The sequence below is a fragment of the Astyanax mexicanus genome, chromosome 4 (assembly GCF_023375975.1).
Source record: "Astyanax mexicanus isolate ESR-SI-001 chromosome 4, AstMex3_surface, whole genome shotgun sequence".
Taxonomy (NCBI): domain Eukaryota; kingdom Metazoa; phylum Chordata; class Actinopteri; order Characiformes; family Acestrorhamphidae; genus Astyanax; species Astyanax mexicanus.
Window position 1 is genome coordinate 24,071,847 of NC_064411.1, and position 14,632 is coordinate 24,086,478.

At 38.9% G+C, this 14,632-nt stretch overlaps 1 long non-coding RNA gene across 5 annotated transcripts in view; it reads right to left on the minus strand.

Annotated features, from left to right (window-relative positions):
• LOC125801628 (uncharacterized) overlaps positions 1-14,632 on the minus strand; it is a 57,516-nt gene that overhangs the window by 14,135 nt on the left and 28,749 nt on the right. The window contains exons 1-3 of one of the 5 annotated variants that reach the window (XR_007438838.1): positions 9,185-10,703; positions 4,084-4,118; positions 944-1,566 (exon numbers count right to left, since the gene is read on the minus strand). This is a non-coding gene — a long non-coding RNA (uncharacterized LOC125801628). Of the gene's footprint in view, positions 1-536; positions 1,567-4,083; positions 4,119-9,184; positions 10,704-14,632 lie in introns of those variants that run through there. The other 4 variants (XR_007438835.1, XR_007438837.1, XR_007438839.1 and 1 more) reach the window with 4 other exon arrangements.

Below are 14,632 nucleotides of genomic sequence, written 5' to 3' on the forward strand. Positions count from 1 at the left end.
TAAGATATCGACTATTCCTTCGCAATTTATCATCACGGATGGTAGTAGTTTATTACTGACAAATATCAAGAGTATTCAACAAATTCCCTAGGAGGAGTTCGACAAAGTATGCAAAAAATGTTTGTAAAATGCACATATTTCAAAATGGCCGACTTCCTGTTGGGCGGAGTCAATCATTCCAATACTAAAAACGTGTCTTATGATGTCTCTTGTGTTTTTACCAAGTTTCATGATTTTTCAATCATCTGTTTTATGATCGTGTCATGGTTTCACTTTGGTCTAGTGTTGCGTCTCCATTAAATTAATTGTCCGCCATTACGTCATCGTTTCAGCTATCGACTATTCCTTCGCAATTTATCACCATGTATGTCTGGAGCCTATCCTTACCAAATTTAGAGGTAATATGACAAAGACTCTAGGAGGAGTTTGAATGAGTTCGTGAAAAATGTGTAAAAATTCCACAAATTTCAAAATGGCCGACTTCCTGTTGGGCGGAGCTAGTACAAGCCAAAGGGTAATATGTGCGGGATCATAGTTTCTATGTTGTTGCCAAAAATCGAGAATATTGGAGAAATTTTGAGACAGCTACAGCTAATTTAATGGCCTAAACAAAATAGGGGGCGCTGTAGAGTCCTCTAGCTACTCATGAGAAAAACGACAAAATATTCCTAAATCATTTCAAAGACTTATTGAATCTGCCAATCATCAAGAGGCTGAGAGCTCTTCATAAATATGATATAAAATAGGTGGCGCTAGAGAGCTGATGAAAGACGAATTTACGAAATTCCAACTTATCGTCAAAGTATGGCCTAAGCCAAATAGCTCTGTAAAATTTTAGGAGTTTTCAAACATCCTAACCCCTCTGAAACCCAGCGGGAAACTTTTTATTTTGCAACTTCCTGTCAAAATGGCCGACTTCCTGTTGGGCGGAGTCAAATAAAACCTAGTGATTCTTGTTGTTTATGAGGAGGTCAATGAGCGTACCAAAGTTGGTGCACGTTGGACAAACTTCATCCCGGCCACTGCCGACGTTTGGGGGCGCTATAGAGCTCCTGAACAACGCCAAAGTCCAGCCTCTATGGAACTTTAAAATTTTCGCAGAGCTTGAGGCCTGTGCCAAAATGCGTGAGTTTTCGAGTATCGGAAATGCCTCAAAAATGGACGCAAAGAGGCAGAATAATAATAATAATAATAATAAACGGACCAAAAACAATAGGGCTTTGCACCTCCGGTGCAGGCTTCGCCTGCGCCTTCGGTGCTCGGGCCCTAATAATAATAATAATAACGAGTTGTCCCCCTGTCACAGGGGGACGTAGGGCCCTCGCACAACAGCGCAAATCGTACCGGGCCAAACCGAGAAACCGGTAAAAGTAATTTTGAGGTCTTATTGAGTGTGCCAATTTTCAAGAGTTTTCTATCCTGTTAAACATGTGAAATATCCATTTAAAATACAGGTGGCGCTATGGCGCTGTTAAAATACATGTATTTGAAATTCTAATTCTAAATCAAACAACAGCCTTAGATAAGCAGGCCGGTCAAATTTTGTGAGTTTTTCTCCGTTATAACCTCCTCAAAACACCTGGCATTACCTAGGTTTTCACCTCCTGTTTTGATGTGGGATCTCAAAAATTCAACCATCTGCCATTTCGTCCTCGTTTGAGATATCGACTATTCCTTCACAATTTGTCATCAGATATGTTCAATGTTTATTTTTACCAAATACCAAGAGAATTCATCAAATTTGCTAGGAGTAGTTTGACAATGTACACAAAAAATGTGTGTAAAATGCAGATATTTCAAAATGGCCGACTTCCTGTTGGGCGGAGTCAGTCCTACCAATGCTGAAAATGTGTGTAATGATGTCTTTTGTGTTTTTGCCAAGTTTCATGAATTTTCAATAATCTGTTTTCTGACCGTGTCATGGTTTCACTTTGGTTTAGTGTTGCGTCTCTAGTGACTCAATTGCTCGCCATTGGGTCACCGTTTTACCGATCAACTAATCCTTTGGCAATTATCATCAAATATGTCTGTTGTTCATTTACAGCGAAATAAGAGGTAATCTGACAAAGACTTTAGGAGCAGTTTAAATTAGTTTGTGAAAAATTTGTAAAAATATTACAAATTCCAATATGGCCGACTTCCTGTTGGGCGGAGCTAATACAAGCCAATTGCAAATATGTGCAGGGTCATACTATCTACGATCCTACCAAAATTTGAGAAGATTAGACAAATTTTGACACATCCACAGCTAATTTATTAAACGAACGAATTAGGGGGCGCTGTAGAGTCTGCTAGCTATACATGAAAAAATTGTCAAAATATTTGGAAAGTGTTTTTAGGTCTTATGCAATCTGTCAATTTTCAAGAGGTTTTGATCATTCCCGTAATGTCAAATATGCATTGAAACCTAGGTGGCGCTACAGAGCCAATGAAATACGTATACAAGAAATTTTAATTTCAGATGAAAGTACTGCTTAATTCAAGCAGGCCTGTAAATTTTCGAGAGTTTTCAACCTTTTTAACCTCCTCAAACACCTACTAACACCAGAATGTATTCACTTCCTGTTTTAATGGGGCATCTCAAGCAGTTCAACTGTCCGCCATTTCGTCCTCGTTTAAGATATCGACTATTCCTTCGCAATTTATCATCACGGATGGTAGTAGTTTTTTGCTGACAAATATCAAGAGTATTCAACAAATTCCCTAGGAGGAGTTCGACAAAGTATGCAAAAAATGTGTGTAAAATGCACATATTTCAAAATGGCCGACTTCCTGTTGGGCGGAGTCAATAATTCCAATACTAAAAACGTGTCTTATGATGTCTCTTGTGTTTTTACCAAGTTTCATGATTTTTCAACCATCTGTTTTATGACCGTGTCATGGTTTCACTTTAGTCTAGTGTTGCGTCTCCATTAAATTAAATGTCCGCCATTACGTCATCGTTTCAGCTATCGACTATTCCTTCGCAATTTATCGCCATGTATGTCTGGAGCCTATCCACACCAAATTTAGAGGTAATATGACAAAGACTCTAGGAGGAGTTTGAATGAGTTCGTGAAAAATGTGTAAAAATTCCACAAATTTCAAAATGGCCGACTTCCTGTTGGGCAGAGCTAGTACAAGCCAATGGGTAATATGTGCGGGATGATAGTTTCTATGTTGTTGCCAAAAATCGAGAATATTGGAGAAATTTTGAGACAGCTACAGCTAATTTAATGGCCTAAACAAAATAGGGGGCGCTGTAGAGTCCTCTAGCTACACATGAGAAAAACGACAAAATATTCCTAAATCATTTCAAAGACTTATTGAATCTGCCAATTATCAAGAGGCTGAGAGCTTTTCATAAATATGATATAAAATAGGTGGCGCTAGAGAGCTGATGAAAGACGAATTTACGAAATTCCAACTTACGGTCAAAGTATGGCCTAAGCCAAATAGCTCTGTAAAATTTTAGGAGTTTTCAAACATCCTAACCCCTCCGAAACCCAGCGGGAAACTTTTTATTTTGCAACTTCCTGTCAAAATGGCCGACTTCCTGTTGGGCGGAGTCAAATAAAACCTAGTGATTCTTGTTGTTTATGAGGAGGTCAATGAGCGTACCAAAGTTGGTGCACGTTGGACAAACTTCATCCCGGCCACTGCCGACGTTTGGGGGCGCTATAGAGCTCCTGAACAACGCCAAAGTCCAGCCTCTATGGAACTTTACAATTTTCGCCGAGCTTGAGGTCTGTGCCAAAATGCGTGAGTTTTCGAGTATCGGAAATGCCTCAAAAATGGACGCAAAGAGGCAGAATAATAATAACGAGTTGTCCCCCTGTCACAGGGGGACGTAGGGCCCTCGCACAACAGCGCAAATCGTACCGGGCCAAACCGAGAAACCGGTAAAAGTAATTTTGAGGTCTTATTGAGTGTGCCAATTTTCAAGAGTTTTCTATCCTGTTAAACATGTGAAATATCCATTTAAAATACAGGTGGCGCTATGGCGCTGTTAAAATACATGTATTTGAAATTCTAATTCTACATCAAAGAACAGCCTTAGATAAGCAGGCCGGTCAAATTTTGTGAGTTTTTCTCTGTTATAACCTCCTCAAAACACCTGGCATTTCCTAGGTTTTGACCTCCTGTTTTGATGTGGGATCTCAAAAATTCAACCATCTGCCATTTCGTCCTCGTTTGAGATATCGACTATTCCTTCACAATTTATCATCAGATATGTTCAATGTTTATTTTTACCAAATACCAAGAGAATTCAACAAATTTGCTAGGAGTAGTTTGACAATGTACACAAAAAATGTGTGTAAAATGCAGATATTTCAAAATGGCCGACTTCCTGTTGGGCGGAGTCAGTCCTACCAATGCTGAAAATGTGTGTAATGATGTCTTTTGTGTTTTTGCCAAGTTTCATGAATTTTCAAAAATCTGTTTTCTGACCGTGTCATGGTTTCACTTTGGTTTAGTGTTGCGTCTCTAGTGAATCAATTGCTCGCCATTGGGTCACCGTTTCACCGATCAACTAATCCTTTGGCAGTTATCATCAAATATGTCTGTTGTTCATTTACAGCGAAATAAGAGGTAATCTGACAAAGACTTTAGGAGCAGTTTAAATGAGTTTGTGAAAAATGTGTAAAAATATTACAAATTCCAATATGGCCGACTTCCTGTTGGGCGGAGCTAATACAAGCCAATTGCAAATATGTGCAGGGTCATACTATCTACACTCCTACCAAACTTTGAGAAGATTAGACAAATTTTGACACATCCACAGCTAATTTATTAAATGAACAAATTAGGGGGCGCTGTAGAGTCCGCTAGCTATACATGAAAAAATTGTCAAAATATTTGTTAAGGTGTTTTTAGGTCTTATGCAATCTGTCAATTTTCAAGAGGTTTTGAGCATTCCCGTAATGTCAAATATGCATTGAAACCTAGGTGGCGCTATAGAGCCAATGAAATACGTATATATGAAATTTTAATTTCAGATCAAACTACTGCTTAAATCAAGCAGGCCTGTAAATTTTCAAGAGTTTTCAACCTTTTTAACCTCCTCAAACACCTACTAACACCAGAATGTATTCACTTCCTGTTTTAACGGGGCATCTCAAGCAATTCAACTGTCCGCCATTTCGTCCTCGTTTAAGATATCGACTATTCCTTCGCAATTTACAATCAAGTATGTTAGTAGTTTATTACAGACAAATATCAAGAGTATTCAACAAATTCCCTAGGAGGAGTTCGACAAAGTATGCAAAAAATGTGTGTAAAACACACTTTTTTCAAAATGGCCGACTTCCTGTTGGGCGGAGTCAGTCTTACCAATGCTAAAAACGTGTCTTATGATGTCTCTTGTGTTTTTGCCAAGTTTCATGAATTTTCAATCATCTGTGTTATGACCGTGTCATGGTTTCACTTTTGTTTAGTGTTGCTTCTCCATTAAATTAATTGCCTGCCATTACGTCATCGTTTCAGCTATCGACTATTCCTTCGCAATTTATCACCACGTATGTCTGGAGCCTACCCACGCCCAATTTAGAGATAATCTGACAAAGACTCTAGGAGGAGTTTGAATGAGTTTGTGAAAAATGTGTAAAAATTCCACAAATTTCAAAATGGCCGACTTCCTGTTGGGCGGAGCTAATACCAGCCAATGGGTAATATGTGCGGGATGATACTCTCTATGTTGTTGCCAAAAATCTAGAATATTGGAGAAATTTTGAGACAGCTACAGCTAATTTAATGGCCTAAATAAAATAGGGGGCGCTGTAGAGTCATCTAGCTACACATGAGAAAAACGACAAAATATTTCTAAATCATTTCAAAGACTTATTGAATCTGCCAATTATCAAGAGGCTGAGAGCTTTTTATAAATGTGATATAAAATAGGTGGCGCTAGAGAGCTGATGAAACACGAATTTACGAAATTCCAACTGAAGGTCAAAGTTTGGCCTAAGCTAAATAGCTCTGTAAAATTTTAGGAGTTTTCAAACATCTTAACCCCTCCGAAACCCAGCGGGAAACTTTTTATTTTGCAACTTCCTGTCAAAATGGCCGACTTCCTGTTGGGCGGAGTCAAATAAATCAAATTGATCCTTGTTCTTTATGAGGAGGTCAATGAGCGTACCAAAGTTGGTGTACATTGGACAAACTTCATCCCGGCCACTGCCTACGTTTGGGGGCGCTATAGAGCTCCTGAACCACGCCTAAGTCCAGCCTCTATGGAACTTTAAAATTTTCGCCGAGCTTGAGGCCTGTGCCAAAATGCGTGAGTTTTCGAGTATCGGAAATGCCTCAAAAATGGACGCAAAGAGGCAGAATAATAATAATAATAATAATAATAACGAGTTGTCCCCCTGTCACAGGGGGACGTAGGGCCCTCGCACAACAGCGCAAATCGTACCGGGCCAAACCGAGAAACCGATGAAAGTTATTTTGAGGTCTTATTGAGTGTGGTAATTTTCAAGAGTTTTCTATCCTGCCAAAAATGTGAAATACCCATTTAAAATACAGGTGGCGCTATAGAGCTGTTAAAACACATATATTTGAAATTATAATTCTAGACCAAAGAACAGCCTCAGATAAGCAGGCCAGTCAAAGTTTGTGAGCTTTTCTCTCTTATAACGTCCTCAAAACTCCTAGCATTACGTATGTGTCAACCTCCAGTCTTGATGTGGCATCTCAAACATTCAACTGTCCGCCATTCCCTCCTCATTTAAGATATCGACTATTTCTTCACAATTTATCATCAGATATGTTCAATGTTTATTTTTACCAAATACCAAGAGAATTCAACAAAATTTCTAGGAGTAGTTTGACAACATACGCAAAAAATGTATGTAAAATTCAGATATTTCAAAATGGCCGACTTCCTGTTGGGCGGAGTCAGTCCTACCAATACTGAAAACGTGTCTAATGATGTCTCTTGTGTTTTTGCCAATGTTTCATGAATTTTTAATCATCTGTGTTCTGACTGTGTCATGGTTTCACTTTGGTTTAGTGTTGCGTCTCTAGTCAATCAACTGCTCGCCATTACGTCACCGTTTTAACGATCAACTATTCCTTTGGCAATTTTCATCAACTGTGTCTGATGTTCATTCTCAGCTAATTTAGAGGTAATCTGACAAAGACTTTAGGAGCAGTTTAAATGAGTTTGTGAAAAAAAGTGTAAAAATATTACAAAATCCAATATGGCCGACTTCCTGTTGGGCGGAGCTAATACAAACCAATTGCAAACATGTGCAGAGTCATAGTATCTACGCTCCTACCAAAATTTGAGAAGATTAGACAAATTGTGACACATCCACAGCTAATTTATTAAACGAATGAATTAGGGGGCGCTATAGAGTCCGCTAGCTACACATGAAAAAATTATCACAATATTTGTAAAGTGTTTTTAGATCTTATGGAATCTGACAGTTTTCAAGAGTTTTTGAGCATTTCCGTAATGTCAAATATGCATTGAAACCTAGGTGGCGCTATAGAGCCAATGAAATATGTATATATGAAATTTCAATTTTTAATCAAAGGACCGCTTAAATCAAGCAGGCCTGTAAAGTTTCGAGAGTTTTCAACCTGTTTAACCTCCTCACACACCTACCAACACCAGAATGTATTTACTTCCTATTTTAATGGGGTATCTCCAGCAATTCAACTGTCCGCCATTTCGTCCTCGTTTAAGATATCGACTATTCCTTCGCAATTTATCATCACGGATGGTAGTAGTTTATTGCTGACAAATATCAAGAGTATTCAACAAATTCCCTGGGAGGAGTTCGACAAAGTATGCAAAAAATGTGTGTAAAATGCACGTTTTTCAAAATGGCCGACTTCCTGTTGGGCGGAGTCAATCATATCAACACTGAAAACGTGTGTAATGATGTCTTTTATGTTTTTGCCAAGTTTCATGAATTTCCAAGCAGCTGTGTTCTGACCATGCTAATGTTTCCGTTTGGTTTAGTGTTGTGTCTCCATTAAATCAATTGCCCGCCATTACGTCATCGTTTCAGCTATCGACTATTCCTTCGCAATTTAGCACCACGTATGTCTGGGGACTATCCACTGACAATTTAGAGGTAATCTGACAAAGACTCTAGGAGGAGTTCGAATGAGTTTGTGAAAAATATGTAAAAATTCCACAAATTCCAAAATGGCCGACTTCCTGTTGGGCGGAGCTAATGCATGCCAATTGGTAATATGTGTGGAATCATATTATGTATGTTTCTACCAAATATCAAGAATATCAGAGAATTTTTGAGAATGCCACGGCTAATTTAATAGTCGAACCAAATAGGGGGCGCTGTAGAGTCATCTAGCTACACATGACAAAAATGACAACATATATCTCAATCATTTCGAGGCTTTATTGAATCTGCTAATTATCAAGAGCCTAAGCGCTTTCCAAAAATGTCATATGAAATAGGTGGCGCTAGAGAGCTAATTAAAACTGAATGTACAAAATTCGAGTTGATTATCAAAGTACAGCCTAAGTCAAATAGGTATGTCAAAATGTATGAGTTTTCGAACATCATAACCCCTCCAAAACAACACGGGAAACTTTTTATTTTGCGACTTCCTGTCAAAATGGCTGACTTCCTGTTGGGCGGAGTCAAATAAAACCAAGTGATCCTTGTTCTTTATGAGGACGTCAATGAGCGCACCAAATTTGGTGCACATTGGACAAACTTCATCCCGGCCAATGCCGACGTTTGGGGGCGCTATGGAGCTCCTGAACCACGCCCATGCCAATGCTCTATGGAACTTTAAAATTTTCACCAACTTTGAGGCCTGTGCCAAAATGCGTGAGTTTTCCAATATCAGAAATGCCTCAAAAATGAGCGAAACGGACAAGAAGCGTAATAATAATAATAATAATAACGAGTTGTCCCCCTGTCACAGGGGGACGTAGGGCCCTCGCACAACAGCGCAAATCGTCCCGGGCCAAACCGAGAAACTGGTAAAAGTAATTTTAAGGTCTTATTGAGTGTGCCAATTTTCAAGAGTTTTCTATCCTGTTAAACATGTGAAATATCCATTTAAAATACAGGTGGCGCTATAGCGCTGTTAAAATACATGTATTTGAAATTCTAATTCTACATCAAACAACAGCCTTAGATAAGCAGGCCAGTCAAATTTTGTGAGTTTTTCTTCGTTATAACCTCCTCAAAACACCTAGCATTACCTAGGTTTTCACCTCCTGTTTTGATGTGGCATCTCACAAATTCAACCATCTGCCATTTCGTCCTCGTTTGAGATATCGACTATTCCTTCACAATTTATCATCAGATATGTTCAATGTTTATTTTTACCAAATATCAAGAGAATTCAACAAAATTAGCTAGGAGTAGTTTGACAACATACGCAAAAAAATGTATGTAAAATGCAGATATTTCAAAATGGCCGACTTCCTGTTGGGCGGAGTCAGTCCTACCAATGCTGAAAATGTGTGTAATGATGTCTTTTGTGTTTTTGCCAAGTTTCATGAATTTTCAATAATCTGTTTTCTGACCGTGTCATGGTTTCACTTTGGTTTAGTGTTGCGTCTCTAGTGAATCAATTGCTCGCCATTGGGTCACCGTTTTACCAGTCAACTAATCCTTTGGCAGTTATCATCAAATATGTCTGTTGTTCATTTACAGTGAAATAAGAGGTAATCTGACAAAGACTTTAGGAGCAGTTTAAATGAGTTTGTGAAAAATGTGTAAAAATATTACAAATTCCAATATGGCCGACTTCCTGTGGGGCGGAGCTAATACAAGCCAATTGCAAATATGTGCAGGGTCATACTATCTACGATCCTACCAAAATTTGAGAAGATTAGACAAATTTTGACACATCCACAGCTAATTTATTAAACGAACCAATTAGGGGGCGCTGTAGAGTCCGCTAGCTATACATGAAAAAATTGTCAAAATATTTGTAAAGTGTTTTTAGGTCTTATGCAATCTGTCAATTTTCAAGAGGTTTTGAGCATTCCCGTAATGTCAAATATGCATTGAAACCTAGGTGGCGCTATAGAGCCAATGAAATACGTATATATGACATTTTTATTTCAGATCAAAGTACTGCTTAAATCAAGCAGGCCTGTAAATTTTTGAGAGTTTTTAACCTTTTTAACCTCCTCAAACACCTACTAACACCAGAATGTATTCACTTCCTGTTTTAACGGGGCATCTCAAGCAATTCAACTGTCCGCCATTTCGTCCTCGTTTAAGATATCGACTATTCCTTCGCAATTTACAATCAAGTATGTTAGCAGTTTATTACAGACAAATATCAAGAGTATTCAACAAATTCCCTAGGAGGAGTTCGACAAAGTATGCAAAAAATGTGTGTAAAATGCACATATTTCAAAATGGCCGACTTCCTGTTGGGCGGAGTCAATCTTTCCAATACTAAAAACGTGTCTTATGATGTCTCTTGTGTTTTTACCAAGTTTCATGATTTTTCAATAATCTGTTTTATGACTGTGTCATGGTTTCACTTTGGTCTAGTGTTGCGTCTCCATTAAATTAATTGTCCGCCATTACGTCATCGTTTCAGCTATCGACTATTCCTTTGCAATTTATCACCACGTATGTCTGGAGCCTATCCATACCAAATTTAGAGGTAATATGACAAAGACTCTAGGAGGAGTTTGAATGAGTTCGTGAAAAATGTGTAAAAATTCCACAAATTTCAAAATGGCCGACTTCCTGTTGGGCGGAGCTAGTACAAGCCAAAGGGTAATATGTGCGGGATGATAGTTTCTATGTTGTTGCCAAAAATCGAGAATATTGGAGAAATTTTGAGACAGCTACAGCTAATTTAATGGCCTAAACAAAATAGGGGGCGCTGTAGAGTCCTCTAGCTACACATGAGAAAAACGACAAAATATTCCTAAATCATTTCAAAGACTTATTGAATTTGCCAATTATCAAGAGGCTGAGAGCTTTTCATAAATATGATATAAAATAGGTGGCGCTAGAGAGCTGATGAAAGACGAATTTACGAAATTCCAACTTACGGTCAAAGTATGGCCTAACCCGAATAGCTCTGTAAAATTTTAGGAGTTTTCAAAAATCCTAACCCCTACGAAACCCAGCGGGAAACTTTTTATTTTGCAACTTCCTGTCAAAATGGCCGACTTCCTGTTGGGCGGAGTCAAATAAAACCTAGTGATTCTTGTTGTTTATGAGGAGGTCAATGAGCGTACCAAAGTTGGTGCACGTTGGACAAACTTCATACCGGCCACTGCCGACGTTTGGGGGCGCTATAGAGCTCCTGGACAACGCCAAAGTCCAGCCTCTATGGAACTTTAAAATTTTCGCCGAGCTTGAGGTCTGTGCCAAAACGCGTGAGTTTTCGAGTATCGGAAATGCCTCAAAAATGGACACAAAGAGGCAGAATAATAATAATAATAATAATAAACGGACCAAAAACAATAGGGCTTTGCACCTCCGGTGCAGGCTTCGCCTGCGCCTTCGGTGCTCGGGCCCTAATAACGAGTTGTCCCCCTGTCACAGGGGGACGTAGGGCCCTCGCACAACAGCGCAAATCGTACCGGGCCAAACCGAGAAACCGGTAAAAGTAATTTTGAGGTCTTATTGAGTGTGCCAATTTTCAAGAGTTTTCTATCCTGTTAAACATGTGAAATATCCATTTAAAATACAGGTGGCGCTATGGCGCTGTTAAAATACATGTATTTGAAATTCTAATTCTACATCAAACAACAGCCTTAGATAAGCAGGCTGGTCAAATTTTGTGAGTTTTTCTCCGTTATAACCTCCTCAAAACACCTGGCATTACCTAGGTTTTCACCTCCTGTTTTGATGTGGGATCTCAAAAATTCAACCATCTGCCATTTCGTGCTCGTTTGAGATATCGACTATTCCTTCACAATTTATCATCAGATATGTTCAATGTTTATTTTTACCAAATACCAAGAGAATTCATCAAATTTGCTAGGAGTAGTTTGACAATGTACACAAAAAATGTGTGTAAAATGCAGATATTTCAAAATGGCCGACTTCCTGTTGGGCGGAGTCAGTCCTACCAATGCTGAAAATGTGTGTAATGATGTCTTTTGTGTTTTTGCCAAGTTTCATGAATTTTCAATAATCTGTTTTCTGACCATGTCATGGTTTCACTTTGGTTTAGTGTTGCGTCTCTAGTGACTCAATTGCTCGCCATTGGGTCACCGTTTTACCGATCAACTAATCCTTTTGCAATTATCATCAAATATGTCTGTTGTTCATTTACAGCAAAATAAGAGGTAATCTGACAAAGACTTTAGGAGCAGTTTAAATTAGTTTGTGAAAAATTTGTAAAAATATTACAAATTCCAATATGGCCGACTTCCTGTGGGGCGGAGCTAATACAAGCCAATTGCAAATATGTGCAGGGTCATACTATCTACGATCCTACCAAAATTTGAGAAGATTAGACAAATTTTGACACATCCACAGCTAATTTATTAAACGAACCAATTAGGGGGCGCTGTAGAGTCCGCTAGCTATACATGAAAAAATTGTCAAAATATTTGTAAAGTGTTTTTAGGTCTTATGCAATCTGTCAATTTTCAAGAGGTTTTGAGCATTCCCGTAATGTCAAATATGCATTGAAACCTAGGTGGCGCTATAGAGCCAATGAAATACGTATATATGAAATTTTAATTTCAGATCAAAGTACTGCTTAAATCAAGCAGGCCTGTAAATTTTTGAGAGTTTTTAACCTTTTTAACCTCCTCAAACACCTACTAACACCAGAATGTATTCACTTCCTGTTTTAACGGGGCATCTCAAGCAATTCAACTGTCCGCCATTTCGTCCTCGTTTAAGATATCGACTATTCCTTCGCAATTTATCATCAGGTGTGTTAGTAGTTTATTACTGACAAATATCAAGAGTATTCAACAAATTCCCTAGGAGGAGTTCGACAAAGTATGCAAAAAATGTGTGTAAAATGCACATATTTCAAAATGGCCGACTTCCTGTTGGGCGGAGTCAATCATTCCAATACTAAAAACGTGTCTTTTGATGTCTCTTGTGTTTTTACCAAGTTTCATGATTTTTCAATAATCTGTTTTATGACTGTGTCATGGTTTCACTTTGGTCTAGTGTTGCGTCTCCATTAAATTAATTGTCCGCCATTACGTCATCGTTTCAGCTATCGACTATTCCTTCGCAATTTATCACCATGTATGTCTGGAGCCTATCCATACCAAATTTAGAGGTAATATGACAAAGACTCTAGGAGGAGTTTGAATGAGTTCGTGAAAAATGTGTAAAAATTCCACAAATTTCAAAATGGCCGACTTCCTGTTGGGCGGAGCTAATACAAGCCAAAGGGTAATATGTGCGGGATGATAGTTTCTATGTTGTTGCCAAAAATCGAGAATATTGGAGAAATTTTGAGACAGCTACAGCTAATTTAATGGCCTAAACAAAATAGGGGGCGCTGTAGAGTCCTCTAGCTACACATGAGAAAAACGACAAAATATTCCTAAATCATTTCAAAGACTTATTGAATCTGCCAATCATCAAGAGGCTGAGAGCTTTTCATAAATATGATATAAAATAGGTGGCGCTAGAGAGCTGATGAAAGACGAATTTACGAAATTCCAACTTATGGTCAAAGTATGGCCAAGGCCAAATAGCTCTGTAAAATTTTAGGAGTTTTCAAACATCCTAACCACTCCGAAACCCAGCGGGAAACTTTTTATTTTGCAACTTCCTGTCAAAATGGCCGACTTCCTGTTGGGCGGAGTCAAATAAAACCTAGTGATTCTTGTTGTTTATGAGGAGGTCAATGAGCGTACCAAAGTTGGTGCACGTTGGACAAACTTCGTCCCGGCCACTGCCGACGTTTGGGGGCGCTATAGAGCTCCTGAACAACGCCAAAGTCCAGCCTCTATGGAACTTTAAAATTTTCGCCGAGCTTGAGGCCTGTGCCAAAATGCGTGAGTTTTCGAGTATCGGAAATGCCTCAAAAATGGACGCAAAGAGGCAGAATAATAATAATAATAATAATAAACGGACCAAAAACAATAGGGCTTTGCACCTCCGGTGCAGGCTTCGCCTGCGCCTTCGGTGCTCGGGCCCTAATAATAAACGGACCAAAAACAATAGGGCTTTGCACCTCCGGTGCAGGCTTCGCCTGCGCCTTCGGTGCTCGGGCCCTAATAATAACGAGTTGTCCCCCTGTCACAGGGGGACGTAGGGCCCTCGCACAACAGCGCAAATCGTACCGGGCCAAACTGAGAAACCGGTAAAAGTAATTTTGAGGTCTTATTGAGTGTGCCAATTTTCAAGAGTTTTCTATCCTGTTAAACATGTGAAATATCCATTTAAAATACAGGTGGCGCTATAGCGCTGTTAAAATACATGCATTTGAAATTCTAATTCTACATCAAACAACAGCCTCAGATAAGCAGGACGGTCAAATTCTGTGAGTTTTTCTCTGTTATAACCTCCTCAAAACACCTGGCATTACCTAGGTTTTGACCTCCTGTTTTGATGTGGCATCTCACAAATTCAACCATCTGCCATTTCATCCTCGTTTGAGATATCGACTATTCCTTCACAATTTATCATCAGATATGTTCAATGTTTATTTTTACCAAATACCAAGAGAATTCAACAAATTTGCTAGGAGTAGTTTG